The sequence below is a fragment of the Polistes dominula genome, unplaced genomic scaffold (assembly GCF_049000335.1).
Source record: "Polistes dominula isolate Pdom_NZ unplaced genomic scaffold, Pdom_raw_medaka contig_31, whole genome shotgun sequence".
Classification (NCBI taxonomy): Eukaryota; Metazoa; Arthropoda; class Insecta; order Hymenoptera; family Vespidae; genus Polistes; species Polistes dominula.
In genome coordinates this window covers 1,615,090-1,634,509 of record NW_028300925.1, presented here as the reverse complement: position 1 = coordinate 1,634,509, position 19,420 = coordinate 1,615,090, and the positions used below count along the sequence as shown (strand labels likewise).

The 19,420-nt window shown below is 33.9% G+C and overlaps 1 protein-coding gene across 1 annotated transcript in view; it reads right to left on the bottom strand.

The window, feature by feature from the left end:
- The window catches only part of Su(var)3-3 (lysine-specific histone demethylase Su(var)3-3), a 149,912-nt gene that overhangs the window by 16,185 nt on the left and 114,307 nt on the right, over positions 1–19,420 (bottom strand). The window lies entirely within an intron of this gene.

Below are 19,420 nucleotides of genomic sequence, written 5' to 3'. Positions count from 1 at the left end.
GTACAGGTAGTTGTGTAGTTGCACATAATGGGTTTAGACATAACAACCAAGTATTTCACCGTTGTATAAAAAGGGATTATACTATACGTTAATATATCAGCTTATCTCCAATCACTTTGATATATATACACTATCACTTACAAGTATAAACATACACATACATACATGTGTACATAAACTCATATAAGTTTATATATATATATATATATATATAAAAATATCGAGACTTCCTCAACTTTGTTAACGAGCATCGATTTTTCTGGCAGTTAATGGTGACTTTCTCCTGTTTGTTGTTGTTGCGCACGATCCGTATCTCCCTTGGAGAATTAATTAGTGTCAGGCGTCTTTAAAAGGCCTCCGGTTCTCACGAAATATCCTCGCAAATCCGCACGAACCAACCAATCCCCCTCACCTACAACCCCCTTCTCTCCCCTCCACGTCCCTCTTCCTGCATATTTTTTTTTCACAACTTTGTCCTCGCGTCTTTTGTTTAAACATTTTTTATGATCTTTTCCTTTCTATTCTATTCTTTTCTTTTCTTTTCTTTTCTTTTTTTGTCAGAGAGAAAGCAAAAGAAGGATTTGCGAGAGTTGTTAACAAGTAAAATCGTTGAATACTCGTTGTTGTTGTTGTTGTTGTTTTTTCTTTCCCCATCACCAACAGTTTTACGATAAGCTGAGATTAATATTAACATCACAACGTTATAAATAATATAGAAAAGAATGAGATAGTGAGAGTTGGTGAAAGATAACACAGACGTCTTTTTACGAATATTTTCTCTTTCAGACTTTCCACCCTTCTCTGATGAACAACTTTCCATGCTTCTCAGACATTTTTCATTTGATCATAAATATCCAACGCACGCAATTTTAGGCATCTCAAGCGTTCCATAAATCATAACATCTAATGCGTTATCATCATACTCCGCCTACCCTTTAAAATAACTTTGACATCTACTTCCTTATCTAGTCGTGTTACGTGAAAATTCATACTCCTATCACTTACCAACAAAACAAAAAATCTTTTAAAACAGCGAACTATGATTATTACAAGATAATTACATTGTCAATCTTGAAAAAAAAAAAAAAAATTAATTGTTTTCTGAATAGATTTATTTGTCTAATAAGATTCTCGAATAATTTATGAAAAGTGAGAGATTGAAGATATGCGTGTGGGTGTATGTAAAATGAAGTGGTGATTTTAAAAAGATCAAAACGAATGGATCGAGCTTAAATTTCTTTTGATAAGAAATTGCTCGACTTTCTTTTTTTTATAAGATGGATAGAGATCAGAAAGAGATAGAGAATTTCTCAAACGAAATCTTTTCGATAAATCAACCCTGTGCTTTTCAATCCCGTGCAACAAGTTGTATGAAAGGCAGAAAGAAAAGAAAAAGTAAAATCCCAACATACCTTCTTCGTGGTGGTAAGAGATTCTTCCACCTCCTAACGAAAAAGGAAGAGAATATACATGTAACGTAACGCATAACGGTAAGAAGATGTCTCAAGAACATATACAAGGACATCATATTTTTTCTTGGTATTTCCATGGGTGAAGCATAAAGTATCCTATATTTCCTGAGGGTACCTTAAAAGGACCTAATCACAATGCTCGTCCCTTACCATTCTCGTATAACCTACTCGTCGTATTTACTCCTTCCATTCAAATTGAAATATGAAATAAGAAAAAAAATAAAATAAAATAAAATAAAAAATATAATAAAACGAATAAGATAGAAAGAAAAGAAAAGAAAAGATACTATTTCTTCTTTTTCTTTGATCATGTCAAACCCCCAGCGTCATCAATCGCTTCGAATTACAACGACCAACCACAGTTACCTGCTACTTCCAATCCCATAGAAATAAAAATAAAATAAAATAATAAAAAACAAACAAACAAATAAAAATAAAAAAAGGAAACATTGAACACCTACGTGAGATCATCGTCGTCGTCGTCGTCTACTGTGAAAACAAGAAGTTGAAAAAAAAAAGGATAACGACAATAAAGTTAAAAGAAGAAGTCAAAGAAGAGAAGTTAGGAAGAGGAGGAGAATGAAGTTAAAGAAAGGGAGAAAGAAGAAAGGAAGTTAAGAAAGGATAAAGAAGGAAGGATACGTGAAACGCAAGAGGAGCGTGCTGGGTCGAAAAAAATATTATGGTGGGTAAGGTAAGGTAAGGTAAGGTAAAGTAAAGGTAAAGGTAAAGGTAAGGTAAGCTAAAGTGTAAGCGAATGAAGAAGATAAAAGAAAGAGAAGGAAAGATTGCTCGAAGGTACAACCACCACCACCACCACCATCACCATCACCAACCACCACCACTGAGTAACAGCAGAACCCTAAAGAATGAGAAAGAGGAAGAAGAAGAAGAAGAAGAAGAAGAAGAAGAAGAAGAGGTGGAGGAAAGGAGCCACCGAGGCGGTCTGCCGTCAATAATTCCCACATGTAATGAGCCCGGCTGTTGTTCGCGGGCGGACAATAACGCCCATAATTCACTGTCCGCGTTCCCTCGAAAACTTATACCCCGTTTTCTGCGAGGAATACTTCCAGTACCCGGGAGCAGCGCCCACGAGTAACGGGCCAACATTGAAAAGGTAGAAAAGGGAGGGTTGTACTTGGTACTTGCCCTCATCCTCTCATTCTCAATCCTTTTCGTCAATTTCTTTTACACACCCCCTATCTGAGAGATGTCTGTATAGAATATTATATGTAAAATATCGTGGATTGGTCAATAAGTTATGGTTGGTTATCATTTTTATTCGTTCGTATTTCGATAAATGGTATTAATATATTTTTTGTTCAAATTTCGTGGAATGTGCAGATAAATAATATTATACACGTAATATTTTTTTTAGTTTTTTATTGGAATAAATATTATATCACTATAATTGTTATATTCAAAATTTCGATATATTAATATAAATTAAGATATTTTTAATTTAAATAGAAAACAATATAAATATAAAAAAATCTGTGATAGAATACAAAAATTAGCTTTATCTAAAGATAATTGTTTGATTCACCCTATGATCCATGGAACATACACACAAAACACATAATATACATATATGCTATTGAAATTGTGTACAGAACGGAAATGTAGAAAAAGATGCGCATGCCACGTGATTTTGCATAAGAATGCGAACGCGGATCTAGGATGGGCGTTGTATGAAGAATTTCTATAAAGATGACGCTCGTAAAGTTCGAAATGGTTTTGCTGTTTATGCTCTTTTTCTTTTCTCCGTTCAGTCTCGTGGCGTCGTCGTTTCGTTTAAACACTTCTCTCAAACTCCCCCACCTTCTCGTACCTTACATCTACGAGGTTACGTATCTTCTTTCTTCCTCGTTTCTTCCCCTTTTATTATTTCGAAATAAAAAGAGATAGAGAGAGAAAGAGAGAGACAAGTAAAACCAACAACGCCTATTTTATCGGCATCCTTTCGCAATAACGTCACCTCCAGTCGTGTTTCTGAGATTTGCGATTCGATCGTTACGCTAAGTTACAAAACTTATTATGTAGCCCCTAGAGTCCGTAAGGGTTGACAAGAAAGTTTATACAATGACTATAATAATACAGCGCCCACTCCTGAAGAGACATATTTTCAAAACGAATCATTGAATTTTTACGATCTTCAACTTCTACTTCTACAACATGATCTAAAGAAATGGTGGTGAACACGAAACCCAGGAGATTTTCATCTTTTTCTTTGTTAAAAAGACAAATTGTTCGGTTCATAGTTGAAACTTACTCTATGTCTATTACTAGAGACCTATAATTTCATTCATATGATCATTGTAATGATATATTATACGATGATAGATATATATTATACTTTCAACAGTATAAGCTATATAAATACTGAATTGTATATAATAATAGTTATTATTTCGAGTAGTATAATATGGTTTTATGAGTAATGTGAGGGAATATACGTCCTATTAATTATTATATTAAATAATAATACTAATAATATAATATATAATTATATATAAATAATATAATAAAATAATAATATAAGAAAACTTGTTATAAATGCTAGAAATTAATATTAATAACATTATTGTGTTAAATTTGTCTTCAGGATTATGTTATCTTCGAGAATATTCAAATCGATATGATAATGAAAGAAAACAAATTAAAAAAAAAAAAAAATAATAATAATAAAAGGAAAAAGAGAAAGAAGAGAAAGAAGAAGAAGAAGAAGAAGAACTGGAAAATACAAATAACGTAAAGAAATTACTTTTGTCCCGCTAAAGCGGTAAGATTTACGGCAGGGCAACAAGCTTGCATTGGCGTAGGACTCGGAGACATAAATCAAGGAGAACTTATGAGAGGCCATTCATTAATATTAATAAGCCGTATGTATCTGTCGAGTGGTAACGATACGATAGTTGCCCGATCGATACCTAAGAATTTTTCAAGTAAATGATGAGAAACGATGATTCCAATGAATCGCGAACTCTCTCGCGCGTGTGCTCGCTGCGGGAAAGCAACGACGATTTGAACGAACCAATGTGAACAAACTATTAACCCCACCTCTTGCCCACTTCAAATATTCATACACACACACACACACATAGTTATAAATACCATTTCTTTCATATGTCAATGACGTATAAAGAAATCGTGTTATCAAATCATCATTATCATATTAATAGCTTTCGAAATGTACTTTTCAAAGATATCGAAGAAGATTTTGGAGAAATTTTATGCACATTACGTTTACAAATATCAAAAGTGTGTGTGTGTGTGTGTGTGTATAAACGTTTGTATGCGTGTATGTGTAGGATATAGAATGTTAAACGATAGAAACTAAAAGGATGGTATATCATTCGTGAGATCGTTAGCTCTTACCACAAAACAAACTTTAAAAAGAAACATTGGATATAACGTTTGAGAAGTGTAAGGGGTGAGGAGGAGGAGAAAAGAAGAAGAAGAAGTAGAAGAAGAAGCTTAACCACTATCTCTCTCTCTCTCTCTCTTTTTCTTTTCTCTTTCTCTCAGACAAATACGAAGAAAGAGAAAGGGGAAAGAGAATAAATCACTTATCGGAAGATAAGTGACAATAAAACCGGCCCTTAACGAGCCGAGATAAAAAGAGAGCGAGAAAATACCCAGTAGCGGAGACAAATGATATCTAATAGGGAAGAGAGAGTGGTCAGATTGTACCATGGATTTGGCTTGGTGGTAAGGTTTGATGCCTATCAGTCAGACGTTTAATTAATAACAACACCCAACCAGCTTGACATCTCTTGGTGATTTGAGTAATAGTCTCCGCCCACCCGATCACCACCACCAGGTCTTCTTCCTTTTATTTTTTTTTTCTATATTTTCTCTCTCTCTCTCTCTTTCTGTATATACATACTTGCATATGTGCATACGTGAATAATACCCGTATATTGCCAATTCGAATTATTGCCGATGCATCGGCAAATTTATTTACGATATTCAACTATGTCGATTAATTAGGTTTAATCATTGAAAAAAAAAATAATAATAATAATAATAATAAAAAATCAATAAATTTGTCGAATTGAATGATTTAACATTTACGTAAATGTGTGTATTTTTCAATGAAGATATTTTTCAAATTGACAGAAATAAATTACATCTCATAGTAGGTTATTGTAAATCGTTAATTTCGTTAAAGGTAATATAAAATTATGAATTATAATGATCTGAGAATAATTGTAAATAAATTATAAAATATAAGATGAAAGAGAAAGAGAAAGAGAGAGAGAGAGAAGAGATGATGGAAGATACATGAAACATTATTTCGTACCTGATTAGTTATTCCCATCGTTAAATATAATATCAATCTCGTTAATAATATGAAAATTATCCTTGATGAAAAAAAAAAAAACATGAAAACATATATGAGTCTGAAGTAGAATAGAGTAAGCCATGTCTAAAGAATTTTCTGCTTGATTACATTAGTACCTTGGATAATTTAATCCTTGCTGATATAAACGAAAAGGAAAATCTTTTAATCGATGGGTTATGTAAAAAGAACAAAAAAAAACCAACATTGGTTAAGAGAACGAAGAAATTCTTAGATTAAAGGGCGCCACTCGTCGTCGTAGTCGTCGTCGTCGTTTCAAACCTAAGCCCGCGTAGTAATAGTAATAGTAATAGTAATAGTAATAGTAATAGTAATAGTAATAGTAATAGTAGTATAAGTAGAAAAAGGAGAAAGAAAACAGAGAGAGAGAGAGAGAGAGAGAGACGTGGGTAAAGATAAAAAGAGATAGAAAGAAGAAAAATAAGAAAGAAAATAAGAGTGAGAAAGAGAGAGAGAGAGAGAGAGAAAGAGAACAAACGAGTAGATTACATCATAGATTAAGGTACGCTATAAATTATACCTCAGGCACCGGCGATAATGAGCTTCAAGCGATACATCAGCGTCGCCAAAAAGGAAATATTAATGTAGTTCATTCGGCATTCCGGCGTACAGCATAAATCGTACGATCGGCTACAAGGAACGTGTGTGCGCTTGCATGCTTACTTGCTTACTTGCTTACTTTCTTACTTGCTTACTTGCTTGCATGGTTGGTTGGTTGGTTGGTTGGTTGGTTGGTTGGTTACTGCTAACCCAAGACTCGTCGTCCCAGCAGGGACGACTATTCGTCGCGTTAATACGTTTACGCGTTCATATAGATACTACTACTCTAACTTTACAAAGACGAAGACACGACCAAGAAGATGACGACTAACTAAGAAGAAAACCAATACAACGACTATGATGAGAAGAAGGAGAGTACGACGTGTCTTCACCGATCTCATAAATGCATCGACTTCTTAGCATGGAAAATCAACGCCTCCTATTTCTATCTTCTATTACTAACTATTTGTGATATATTATAATACCTAACGAATGTAATTCTCTTTATCTTTACTGTTGTGATATATTGACTTATATTATATTATATCATTTCACATATTACATTATAAGTATGTTTTATGTTAGAAGTATTTATTCAATTATACGATTACACGTTATTTAATTTAGGAGATATGGAGATTAGGGTTAATGCAATTAGAAATAATTTTGATTTGTTTTTATTCATGTAAATTAAAGTGATAGAAATTTTGTTGTGACTTGCATCGTAATTGGATTGATTAATATTACGTGGGAATAATTATTTATCGATGGTATAATTTTAATTTACTTTATATTAGTAATAAATTACTAAATTAATTAATTAATTAATTAATGTTTAAATTAACTAATTTATTAATTAATTAATATTTTAATTAACTAATTTACTAATATTATATACTTTATATAACATTTTAATTTATTATTTAATTATTACAAATAAACAAAGGCGAACAATTATCATATTAATAAATAATTAAATTTGCTTCAATTGACAAGCTTGAAATAAATGTACGCTATGATAATTCTAATAATCGTATGTTATAATATACAAGTAGTAGTAATAACTTTAATCAAACTAAACATCGCAATAAAAGTTAATCTTCCGAGTAATACAATCAATGTTTTTCTCCTCCCCTTCTCTCATTTCTAGGATCTCTAACTTTCCACACAAGTTACTTCAATTGTTATTAGTTAGTTTGATAAAAAAAAAAAAAAGAAATAACCCACAAAAAAAAGCCAAACTCTGAAAATATTTTACAAGATTTTCTTGCACCAAAGATTTATTTTCTATGTCTCTCTCTCTCTCTAAAGCTTAAAAACATGGGGAATGTTGGTTGCAACTAGAAAAAAACTAAAAGAATGAGTATATATAAAAAAAAACATTTATATATATACAAAGACACGAAGAAAAAGTAAAAGAAGGTATGGTTGGTCTCAGAGAAGAAGATAAAAGAAACACAAAGATGATTCTCTCGAGTACAACGACCACGATGATGGGATGAAGGGAGAGGACTGCATGAGGGGGACAAAGGAAGGGGTAAAGAACATTGGGTAAAGTAAGACAGAGAGAAGAAGAAGTTACTCGGAGAAGTCGTAACAATTTTCTTGGGCAATACCATAGCTTTGGCAAACGGTAACGGGCACAACAACAACACAGTTCTTATGTTCGTCTATCCGTGAACAGTAGGAAACGCGTACGAGAAGATTAGAACTAATCCGAGGTGCGTTGTTAGGAATTCCGCGTTGTCTGTTGGCCCCCCCTTCAGCCCCACTCCTACCCCTCGATCTTGGCATTTCGACGTTTTCAAGCTTCTTCTCTCTCTCTCTCTCTCTCTCTCTCTCTCTCTCTCTCTCTTTCTCTTTCTCCGTTACGATATGAATAATGGAAGAGGTAAGGCGAAGAAAAGGCCAAAGCAGTAACCTACATCGTAGATCAAAGGAGAACTATAAATTCCATTCGCGTGCTGTCGGTAGCACGTGTATGTGTCTCTCTCTCTATCTCTTTTTATTTCTCTATCTATTTCTATGCACGTTTAGATATCTCTCTGTGTGTTGATATTTTACTATGTTTTTGTTGTCACTCTGATGAAGAAGAAAATAAAAAAAAATGAAATGTGAAGAAAGATCTACAGAGAACAATACAGTAGAAGAAAAATATGAAATCACATTGAGTGTTGTCTAGAAAAAAAAAAAAAAAAAAAAAACATTCAATTAATGCAAAATATCTTTGTCAACATTTTAGCATAAAATAGAAATTGTTTCAATAAGTATTATTATAAATAAAAAAAAAAAGAGGAGTATTGAGAATATAAAAGTACTATTGGTGTATCTTAAATCAACACAGGTTTAAAAATGTTCAGATTATTATTATTATTTTTTTTGAGCTATCAGAAATACGAGGTATATTAAAATTTTGATTGACACACGTAGTAGGTGGGTTTGATAGATAAATAATTTTATTTTGATGAAACCAACCTCGTGTATTTTTTTATTTTTTTTTGCTGAGTCTCAAGACTATTCAAACCATCCGTGTAAAGTTTAATAAACAAAATATCTGTAAAGAAAATACAAGCGAATGTCTCGATGTTATTCGAATGTAAATTTGCATTTAAATATTTTACTTAAAGATATAATTCATAAAGAAAATCATCTCTTCTTACGTTTTTGATGTAAAGTTATTTTCCAATAATTATTTTCTAAATTTTCAAAACACGATAAATTTCTATTGCATCATAAATAGAAACCGACGATACGATACAAACTACGAAGTGTTACAAACTCGCGACGATAATGATTAAACGTCTGATTAATTTGAGATTAGCGACGTGAAACAACCCTGTACGCGCAATAGAACCCAATCATAATGGGAACACATACGTCGCGTTTACGACTCGTTCTATTAACTAGATTTATCGGGATACAACAGACCAACAACCATACTCGATGTTATATATATATATATACACACTTTCACGCAACAATAATCGTCGACAGTAACCATCATTTCTAAACACGCACGTGTATAAGCGTGTATGTATATATGTATGTATGTATGTATGTTTCGAAAGCTTTTGAAGTGTCTACTCTGACTGACCCACTTAATGTGTCATATTAATTTGATATTGATGTTGATCATCATACTTGATGAAGAATAAATGTCACGACAAACAAGACGAACACGATTTGTATGATTGATCGATTGATCGATTCTTAAAAAAAAACTTTCGATTTCGTAATAGAAGAAAAGGGAAAAAAAATATATATCTCGATCGTAAATAAATGAATGAGAAATGAAGAAAAACAACTTGTGTAATAAAAAAAAAAAAACAAGAAGAAGAAGAAGAAGTTTAGTTGAAATATACGAACAATCATTTTAAAAGCAAGAAATAAAATTTGGTCTAAGACAATCGTAAATATGAATTATCTGATATAAGAGAGAGAGAGTAAGAGAGAGAGAATGAGAGAGAGATAGAGAGAATATTCCGGACAAAAGGTAAGTGGAATCTTGAATCCGAGTACAGTGCATTTCGCAATAAACTCGTATTCTTTGACAAATTTTCGAAAGAAATGGATAAAAAGGTATCATCAGAGAGATAGAAGGATAAAATAAAAGAAGAAGAAGAAAAAAAAGATTCCTTTGATCTTTCGTAGATTCTTGAATCCGTAGTAGAAATGCATTTAAGGTATGCACAATCCATGTCGTCTACGATTTAAACAAAAACAACAAAAATAAATAAATAAATTCACTTTAATTAGACATTTTAATCGTTTCACTCGAGTATACTAACTAATAAAATAAGATTAAGAATGAAGATGAGATTAGAATGAGATAAGACAACATTTTCATAGCATCAAATTCGTGTGTTTGGTCGTTTCAACGTCTTTTCTCGAGAAATAAAGAAGCTGAAAATAGAAGAAGAAGAAGAAGAAAAAGAAAAAGAAAAAATAAAGTAGATTGGTCGTTCTAAGGGAGAGTAATTTTCGAGTAGATATAGTCTTTTCTCTCTCTTTCTTTCTGTTTCAGTCTTGAAAGCAAGTTAGCTTGCCGGCAGCGAGGTCGTAGCAATTAAAATCAGTTGGCCGAAACTCTAAGATCCAAGATAGCATGAGAGAGAGAGAGAGAGAGAGAGAGAAAGAGAGAGAGAGCGTTAAGCGATTTCAAGGGTTAGAGGACTGCAAGCTAAAAGTCCAAACTCGACAAGAGAAACAGAAAGAGAAAGAGAGTTCTAAGGACTCTATGGCATTCTTGTAACAGACTTTCGTCGAGGTTTGCCATCCGAGTCTGTCGGGGCTCCACCTCGTCCTCGTCCTCGTTCTCGTCCTGGTCGTTTTCATGATGCTCCTGGTCGTAGTCGTTGAGAAGGAGAAGCGGAACGACGATGAACGCCAAAGTAAGAATGTTCACTATCGAAAAGGGAGAATACGGATGGAATGAAAGTGCAAGAAAGCGAAGCATGAAGAGAAAGGAAAAGGATGATGTTTGTGAGGATGAGGATGAGGATGAGGATAGAAGAAGAGTTGGGGAAGGGAGAGGGTTGTGTCCACGCACTGTGTGTGTCACAAAGAAACAAAACACATATATATATATAGGTAGGTTGGTGTTTCTGTTGATGCTGTTGCTAATGTAACGTTAGTAGTAGTTTATAGTAGATTATATATGACGATATTAGTGTTAGTAGTAATGGTAGTAGAGAGTTAGCATAGTGGCATGGGCACGACGTCGTTGATGGTAGTAGTCTTGGACGTGGCAGATGCGCTAGCTGCTGCTGCTGTTGGTTGTGATGGTAGTAGTAGTGGTAGTGCTGGTCATTGCCATAGTAGTCGTTTCTCTTGAAATACTGAGAGAGAAAGAGAAAGAGAGAGACCAGGACGATGGTATCCCGGACTCGAGTGCTCGAATAATGTGGACTCGAGCCATATTAGGATGCCTACACCATGCCGTTTCCTGCCAGTATTCGATGTTATCCGATGCATATTGAGAGTCCCGTGACTGGCAATGTGGAGCGATCGAATCCAATATGATCCCACGTTATACCCTATTCGGTCTTATGCTTGTCCTCTTCTTCTCTTATTTTCTGTCTACCAACTAAAGTCTTTTTCGCTAGTCCGTTAGCTTACGATATATATGTATGTATGTGTGCTTCTATAGTTTTATCTATTTCTATATTTTTTTGTACTATTCGATTTAATTATTACTTTGATTTCCTTTTACTGTCCTTTTCCTTCTCTTACATGAAACAACAACAAGGATAATTCGACGATAAGGCTTGGCGATCTAATTGCCCAACTAACTCGAACTTTTCTTTTTGATGCAAGTCTGACTGCCTGCCTGCCTGTTTTCGCGAGAAGGTCGGTTGCATTTAATGCGACGACATTTTTCTCTACCCACGCGCACGTGGTAAAGTAGAAACTCTACTAACAGGAGGGTGGTGGTTGGTGATGGTGATGGTGGTTGGTAAAGGTTGAAGAGAATGAGAATGAAAAGAGAGGAGAAATGAGATGAAACGAGAAAACCTACCTCCTCTCTCGGCATTGTCATTAAAGCGAGTAAAGAGGTAATGCGGTTCTGCTATTGCTGTTGCTGCTGCCGGTTCTATCCGACGGGGGCCCCCGCGAAGTCGTAAACGTTTAATAAACTCGAACGCTACAAAAAACTCACGTTCCTGGAAGTCGGCAATGATTAAAATGCCGGAAGTGTGTGTTTCCTTGATATACTGCGAGGAGGAAAATCCAACAGGAGGGTAAAGGGGTGAGAGATAATACTCGATATTATCTTTGAACAAGAATAAACTTCATCTAAAACGGGGAAGGATTTTACTATCTTTTGCGTTATACACTCTACTGGTTGTTTATAGGAAAAAATAAAAGAAAAAAAAAAAGGTAAATTAAAAAGGTAAGGACAAAAAAAATAGTATCTCGTAATAACAGACACGATGATTCGCGCAAAACGAATTAAAAGAAGAATAAGAAGAAGAAGAACAATGACAAAATGAGACAGAAAAAAGGGAACGGGGGTAGAAAGGGGTGAAAAAAATAATAGCAACGCGAAGAAAGTACTCGTTAAAATCGCGCCTAACGACTTTTCTCGTGGATATGAAATTCTCGTACGAGTTAAAAAAATAACAAACTTCAAAAGCTTTTCCTAAAGCACCGATGAAGCTTGCTTTGTCGGACGATAAAATTGTTTGCTGGTTTATTTTCGATCAATGATATAGAAACTATTACGACCAATAGTGTTCAAGTAAAAGACAGGAACGTTTTCCATTTTTCTTTCTTCTTCTTCTTCTTCTTCAATAAAATGGAAAATTTACTTCGTTTTATGTGGTAACTCTTTTTATTTTTCTTCTTCTTATTCTTCTTGGGTTTCTTCTGCTTTTACCTTCTTGTCCTTTCCTTACCTTCGACGAAGACGACTGGACACAGGCAGCAGCCTTCTCGCGATTCGAGTCGATTTACATTACGGAAATCGATTCGATCTATCGATCTTCCGACGTCTTCTTCCTTCGCGTCTCATTCGTCAATCCTGTCCGCAGGCTGATTATTCCTCGTACGTTTTCTCCGTTCTCTCGTATACCCATCTCCTTTCTTTCTTTATTTATTTCTTTCTTTCTTTCTTCATTCTCTCTATCTTTCTTTCTTTATGTTTCTCTCATCCCTTTTCTTATTCTCTTTCTCCTCTTTATCTCTCTCTCCTCTCTCTTTCTCTCTTACTTTCGCATGTCAATTCACTTCACCATTATTACCATACACTTCTTTTCTTTTTTATTCCTTTCGTTTTGTTCATTCATCTTTATTTCGCACATAATGCAACTTCACGAAAGAGAAAGGGAAAAGAGGCTCTCTTCGAATTATCGTACCGACGAGAAAAGTTTTACGTCGACCCTTTAATTACCCATTTAGCGCGCGCGTCCAAGTATAGTAATAGAATCAACGATTTCATTTTACTCCTAGCAGCAACGCAGCAGCAGGTGCAACTCGAACAACACCTTTTACATTTGGTCAGGTGCAACATCTATGACAAAAGAAATTCCGAGACACGTGCGTTTCGTTATTTTTCAAAATATACAACACTTCCATAATAACCTGATATAATAATAATACAAATAATAATAAGAAGAAGCAGAATTATATTGAAACATTAAGTGTGTGTTCACGATGCATTTTATTAGTTAGAAAAAAATAATAAAAATAATAATATTATCAATAATAAGTTTAGATAATTTTAATTGATTTATTAACATATAACACTTCGATAATTAACTGATTTAATAATAATAAAAATAATAATAATAATAAGTTTAGATAATTTTAATTGATTTATTAACAAACAACACTACCATTGTTAACTGATTTAATAATAATAATAATAATAAAAATAATAATAACAATAAGAATCATATTGAAACATTAAGTGTGCTTCATGATGCATTTTATTAATTAGAAAAAAATATAAAAAAAATAGATAATAATAATAAGTTTAGGTAATTTTGATTGATTTATTAACATATACGCGATGATACTTGTTCAATCTACTATCGATAAATCGAAGTATTATCAAACAGGACAAATACACTCGTATATATACATATATACATATATATATATGTAGAAGAATTCGTGAAGAATCGGAGAATGAAAAATTGAGTGTGTTCACTTTTACGAAGGAGAAATGTACGACTGGTGAATGGACTTTTATATCGAGACGGTTTTATTTCTTTTCTTTTGGTCCTTTCGTCCTTTCGTACGTCTTTTCACGCTCCTTTTCCCTTTTAAGAGAAGGAGAACGAGCGAGCACGCGACTCGTGGCACGGACTGGGAAACGATCGGTAAAGAAAAAAAAAAATAATAAAAAATAAATATATATATATATATATATATATATATATATATATATATATATATATATATATATGTATATAAATGAAAAGGATTCTTCTTCTCCTTTTTCGAAAAAGGCTAAAAATATAAAAGTCATATAAACCGTAAAAAATATCGACGTGATAATATCGTCGGACAACGATAGGTGGGGGTGTATAATTTCGACGATAATTGACAGTTCAGAAGAAAAACAGAAGAGGGTATAAAAAAAGGGAGAGTAAATGTTAGAGAGAGAGAGAGAGAGAGAGAGAGAGAGAGAGAGAAAGAATACAAAATATCGAAGAGATACGAAATAAAAATTGTAAAAAAAGAAAACACAAAAAATCTACGAAATATAACGAGAGAAAATAATAAATGAAAAAAAAAAGAAAGACGAAAAATACCAAAAAAAAGGGGGGGGGGGGTTATGGCGAGAAACGTGATAAAAGAAAGAGATGAAAAATCAAATATAATATATCAAGAAAATAAAGGGAGTCCGGTAATGGCAGCAGGAAGGAACGAAAGAAATATCAAAGAATAAAACATGAAAAAAAACATATGTAAAGAGAGAAAATAATAATAATAATAAAAAAAAAAAGAAAAAGAAATCCAAGGGAGACGCAGAAAAAAAAAAGAACGTAAAAAATCAAAAGGGTTGGGAGACGACGTGACGCAAGAAAGGGGTAAAAAAAAAAAAAGGAAAAAAGAAAGGCAATATATCGTAAAAAATAATAAAAAAAATAAAAAAAGAAATCTAACAAACAGACAAAAGAAAAAGACAAAATAGGAAAATAAATTACGTAAAGGGGGAAAAAGAAGAAAAAGAAGAAAAAAAAATCGTAAATAACAAGGAAAAAAAGGAAAGGATAATAAAAAGCATGGAAGGGGTTAGAGTGACGCAAGAAAATAACCGAAAATAAAATGTGTATAAAGGGAAATCGAAAGGAAAGTCGAAAAGTTAAAAAATAAAAAAAAAAAAGGAAGAAAGGAAGAAAAGAAAGGAACATATAAAAAAAAAAAAAAAAAAAAAAAAAAAGTGAGAAAGAAAGGATTGTCCAAAAAATTGTACACCCACGAAGATGAGAGAAAGAAAAATACCATAACGCATACAAGCAAACACACATATAAAGAGTTAGGCAGAAGGGCAATAAAAATACAAAAAAAGAATAAGAAGAATAAAAATAAGAATAAGAATAAGAAGAAGAAGAAGAAGAAGAGGAAGAAGAAGAGCACGTATTTTAAAAGCGAACTGCGCTTGTTGCTAATAAGATCGCGTTTTACGACACCTCGTTAGGGGAGGAAAGATTTACAGGCACACATTGGTGTGAGTAACTCGCCCTTTCGACTCTAAAAAGCACAGCAACAACAACACCAAAGGGTATATCTCTCGTTGTCCTTCGACTAACTTCTTCTTTCACCTTTTCTTTCTACTCTAACCGTGTGTCTCTTTCTCCATCTCCATCTTTTTTCATCTTCTTCACCATCTCCTACTTCTTTACGAGAGACATCAAAAAATATTCGAACTTTTGACCCCTTTCCAAGGCTGTCAAAGTAAACAAGCTCGTATTTGTTACTTTGTCTTTTTATTCATTCCACCCTTTCATTTTTTTTTATTTTTTTATTTTTTTTTCGCAGTAAATATATGTGTACGAATAAAACATATCGATAAGGGATAAAGATATTTGTAAGATATATTTTATTATATTTTTATTCTTTTTTTTCTTCTTCTTCTTCTTCTTCTTCTTTTGACAAAGCCAAATTTGAAATTGGGAGGAAACGAATGATGAAGTATGAAAAAAAAAAGAAAGAAAGAAAGAAAGAAAGAAAGATACAGAAAGGGAGGAAGAGGTGAGGGACGAATTTGCATGAAGTTTCTCGTAGGGAGATATAAGAAAGGTATCAAAAGGGAAGACGGACGATTTAGTTCCCTTCTTCTTCTTCTTCTTCTTCTTCTTCTTCTTCTTATCCTTTTCTCCTCTCTCGAGAAATTTCGAAGTGGATTCGCACACGAGAGGATTCAAAACGAGAAAAAGAAAAAGAGAAAGAGAAAGAGAAAGAGAAAGAAGATTCGACTGGCGACGAAGACATTTTTTTCCAGTCACGAAAAGGGCTGTACCGAGGCCGACGGCCGAAAGACGAGACGAAACTCACTTTCGAAGAAGAAGAAGAAGAAGAAGACAAAGTAAGGAAAAGGATGAAGACGAGGAGGACATCGAGGAGGAGGACTACGACGAAGATACTTCGTTCAACGAATGAACGAACGAATGAACGAAATAAGAACCCTCCACCTTTTCGAGATCGTGCAATTTTCGTGAATCGTTTATGCAAACCGCGATCTTCTTTGTACGTTGTTGAAGATACACACAGATATCCTACACACACACACACACACACTAATATATATATATAAAGTTTTGTAGACAGAGTATCTTTATCTTTCTCATTCTTTCTTGAATTCTGAAAGATGGCAAAGGGGCGGATATATTTTTGGTCGGTTAGGTGAATCAAGGAAAGAACGAGGAGAGCCCTTCTCTCTTTTTCATACTTTCTTTTCAAGAAAAAGAAGGAAAATAAAAAGGTGCGTATAAAAGAAAAGAAAAAATGAAGAAGAAGAAGAAGAAGAAGAAGAAGAAGAGAAGGTGGTAGGGGAAAAGCTTTGGTTTGCCTGCCGTGCTACGATGGGATTAGCGAGATGCTTCGAACACCAGAATAAGAGAGTGAAAGAGAGGGATGATAAAGAGAAGAAAGAAAATATAAAAAAGAAGCTGACTATGCAAAAGACACTTCATCCTCCTGCGTCACTTGGTTGCGCGCGGTGTGCAAGCCCTTTGAGCAAAGGCCACTCGGATTTTCGCTCCCTTCCTGACAGCTACTCTCACTCCGATAGATAATAATCTCCAAGTGGAGCAACTTTAGCAAAGAGAACGAATTTCTCTCGTCTTATTCGACTTTCATGCACTTCTTTTCCTTCACTTTCCCCTCCCCCCCTCCCCTTCAAACCCTTTTCTTTATTCTTATTCTTCTTCACTCTCTTCCTTCTCAATCTTCTATGATGCATACGAATCGAGAAATGAAACAAACAAACAAAAATAAAAAATAATAATGTACATCTAATAAGAGATAATGGTTTGAAAAAAAAAAGAAAAAAAGAAAAAAACCTGACGAGTTACAAATTCCAAACTTTTAATTCTCTTACATTAGCTGATTCATACGATTCGTTTTATATCAGAGAAAGAAATCTCAGGATTAATTTATTAGATTATCATTTAACGAGATTGGTGTTAAAGGGTTTAATATTGAAAGAGATGTAGAGAGTTGGAATATAAGAAACCTTATATATATATAGATATATTTTGTTGGACAGAAAAAGATAGAAATAGAGAATCGAAAGAAGAAGAACAAACGACTATCGAAAAGGAAAGAGCTAATTAAAATACAAATACCTTAACTGGCTCTCGAGGGATTAGTTCCGTGAAGAGCTTACACGACTGCTGCAGAGATGTCTTCCTCGTTACTGTCAAACCAACTAAAGAGAGTGAGAGTACAAGAGAAAAGAGAGAGAAATGTCAATGAGGAGAGGAGTACAGGGGACAAAGGGTGGTAAGGAGGGATGAAAAGGCCTAAAGTTTCGACTCTCCCTTCTAAATCCTCTCTCGCTCTCTCTCTCTCTCTCTCTCTATCTCTCTCTTGCGTTCTTTTACTGGGTTCTTCATTCTCTCCTTAAATCGTGAATCAAATTGATATGGCACGTCGTATTCTGGTTGAAACGATAATCCGATTTGGTGGGACGATTTACGTGGAAGTGACGAAGTCCATTTATCGATGGAGGGCTGGGGAACGGGTGGCGGGGGTTTATAAAGAGAGGGGAAGAAAAAAGATTCGACTTGATGGAAGACTGTCGAGGAGTATCGATGAACTTTCGACGGGTTCTTCCTCTTCTCGAAGTGTGGTGGTTGCTTGCTCGATTATTTTTTGTTGTTCTCTTTCTCTTTCGTTCTTCTTGAAACGTTTCTCTCTCTCTCTCTCTCTCTCTCTCTCTCTCTCTCTCTCTCTCTCTTTCACGTGGACCGTTCTTCGATCTTACGGCTTTGATAACGTACGACGCTCTCTCTCTCTTCGAGCGTTGATTTTTTTTAACCATCCCGATCTGACGTCGGGATCGCATAAAAAGGGCCTTGCTCGTTCACTCCTTTTTACCATCTTCCGACGGTTGTTGTGTTGCGTGGATTTTAATAAATTTTCTGACGTTACCGGACGAATATACTAAATTGACGATATTTCGCAAATCAGTAATTTCTTCTTCTTCTTATTATTATTATTATTCTTTTTTATTTCTATTTTACCTTTTTCCTACTCTCTCGTTAAAATTGTTTATTAAATAGAATGAAAAATGTTTGAACTTTCGAAATTTTGAGATTTGTTCGTTTAGTTTGTAAGAACAAAGATGATTCTTCTTTTGTTTTTCGAATTAAAAATTAGAAAAAATTCTCGTTCGAAATTATTTCAAAAATACAATCAAGAAACGTCTCTAGTAAGTCGAAAATTCATTTCGATTGTACGAACGAAGAATAAAACCTAGTTGGAATAAAACGAGCGAGATGAAAGGTTTCTTTCTTTCCACGTGGAAAAAAAAATATATATATATATATATATATATATACACATACATTATTTTTGTAGTAGAAGAAAGATATCTTTCCTTTCGTGGATTTGTGTGTGTGTATGAAAAATACGAGGTTGACTCGCAAAAAGTGTATTTGAAAAGCGCGACCAGGGGAAAAGAGAGGAAATATGAAGAGAAAGAGAAAAGAGAAAGAGTAAGAAAAGAAAGAGAGAAAAAGAGAGAGATGTGGAATCGTTGGGGTGGAATGAAAAGGAAAAAAAAAGGAGAGCCGGAAAAATAAAGAAATACCAGTTACGAGAGGACCATGAAAAGGAAAAAGAAATAAAAATAGAAAGAGAGATAGAGAGAGAAAATTAAATAGAAAATGAGAAAGACAAATAAATAAATAACAAAACAAAAAAATAGAAAAAATGAAAGAAAGAAGTAAAAGTCGGTTAAGAGATGTTAGAGTAAAAGGGGTTAAACGACTTAACATCGACTAACTAATGTTATCGAACGTGTACGAATAGGTTGGATAGTTCCAAGTAAAAGTTTTTCTACCGTTCTGACTCTTCTTGGAGT